We start from the raw sequence: 2,263 nt of genomic DNA, 5'->3' as shown, positions 1-2,263 counted from the left end.
GTATACCAGTGTAACTAATCACTCAACCTCATTAAAGTTAGGGGTATACCAGTGTAATTATTTACTCAAACTCATTATAGTAAGGGGTATACCAGTGTAATTATTCACTCAAATTTATTGCCTTAAAGGATATACCAGTGTAATTATTCAATCAAAATCATTGTATTAAAGGATATACCAGTGCAACTATTCATTCAAACTCGTTGCATTAAAGGATATACCAGTGCAACTATTCACTCAAACTCGTTGCATTAAAGGATATACCAGTGCAACTATTCACTCAAACTCGTTGCATTAAAGGATATACCAGTGTAACTATTCGCTCAAACTCATTGCGTTAAAGGATATACCAGTGTAACTATTCACTCAAACTTTTTGCATTAATAGATATACCAGTGTAACTATTCACTCAAACTTACTGCATTAAAGGATATACCAGTGGAACTATTCACTCAAACTCATTACATTAAAGGATATACCAGTGTAACTATTCACTGAAACTCCCTATTAGTGAGGAATACAATAACACACAACGTATGTTTTGCGTCAACTACATGTCCACAATAATACACAATGCGTGTATTACGTCACCTTCATGTCAACAATAATACACAATATGTGTATTGTGTCACTTTCATGTCTGGCGAAGTCACGTTTCCATTTTAAGCGACAACACTTGCATAATGTTTTGTATCTTTAAGTATCAACGAATGAATCTAGCTGCAAACATCGTATTTATTTCGGAGTTTTCCGTTCGTTTGTTCATTAACGTACTTAAATCAAGAAGACAATACTAGAAACATTTGTTTTCTTCTCTGAAAGTATCTTCAAACTTTACCTTAACAACGTTCTTCAGGATTTTTCTCAGTCTAGAGGGTTACCTACGCTAGCCGACCCTAATTTTGAAGTGATAGACTAGAGGGAAGGCAGCTAATCAACTCCACTCACCGACAACTCTTGTACAAACGAAATGTGGGATTTACCGTCACATTATAATGCCCCCACGGCTCAAACGGAGATCACGTTCAGTGATGGGACCTTGCGAGACAGAACATTAAAAAACTACTAATTTATCCCTGAGGAATTATGAATACGATATCCAAAGTTTCATTACGAACCAATACACGGCATTTCAGTCAAGATAAAAACACATATCCAAAGACCCAGCATGAACTGGAACATATGTTTCCCGTTTATATTGGGCGTTTGTAATGGTTTCGAAAAAGAAACAACACATTGTTAAAAACTAATATATAATCAAACTGACTAAAAACGATCAAATTAGCTTAAACGTGGATTTAAATGTTGTTTCATTCCAGGTTGTTTATTCACTTTAGTTAGGTATGGGACGGAAATGTTTAGCTTGTCATCTAACCACCAGGGGACTCTTTTTAGTTAACGAGTATACGAGTAGAAACATCAAAATGTATGCCAAGAATGTATAATTTACTTCAAATGTTACGTTGGTTTGTTAAAACCATCGCAAGTTGTAACACAATAATGATCTGTAATCAGAACTACATGATCAGGGTATTTTATTTTCGATATGTTAAATTATAATTCAAAACGAAAAGGCTAGGATGTAGCATCAGACACAGCCATATTCCAGAGAGTAAGATGAGGAATAAGTGTATCGAACTGAGTAGTTGACCTTTTTATTTTACTTTTATCGTCTTGGTTGTCAAGTATTTGTCTACTGATGACAACCTTTTTATTTTACTTTTATCGTCTTGGTTGTCAAGTATTTGTCTACGTGTATCGAACTGAGCAGTTGACCTTTTTATTTTACTTTTATCGTCTTGGTTGTCAAGTATTTGTCTACTGATGACAACCTTTTTATTTTACTTTTATCGTCTTGGTTGTCAAGTATTTGTCTACTGATGACAACCTTTTTATTTTACTTTTATCATCTTGGTTGTCAAGTATTTGTCTACTGATGACATTTAAACAAATTACAAACTTAGTGAAGGATGATGATACTCTCCTAGTCTGGAATTGTATGTATCATAGTTAAAGTTAGCTATCAAAAGAAAAACAAACAATCAGAAAATTTATATCGTGAAAATCAGTCTCTTAAATCTTTTCTATCTTATATAATGAAGAATGAAAGCGCCTTAATACATCATTAAACGAAGTTTATTTTTTGTTATGAAATGGGTATTATCAGTTTATAATTCGAACGAAATTTGCTTGCTTCTCTCTTGCTTAAAACCGCTCGTTTGCCTCCGTCCAACTTAAAGTGAGTACAAAACACGCACATTTG

Source organism: Limulus polyphemus, unplaced genomic scaffold, assembly GCF_000517525.1.
Source record: "Limulus polyphemus unplaced genomic scaffold, Limulus_polyphemus-2.1.2 Scaffold935, whole genome shotgun sequence".
NCBI classification, from domain to species: Eukaryota; Metazoa; Arthropoda; class Merostomata; order Xiphosura; family Limulidae; genus Limulus; species Limulus polyphemus.
The sequence above is the reverse complement of the archived record's forward strand: the minus strand, read 5'-3'. Positions refer to the sequence as shown.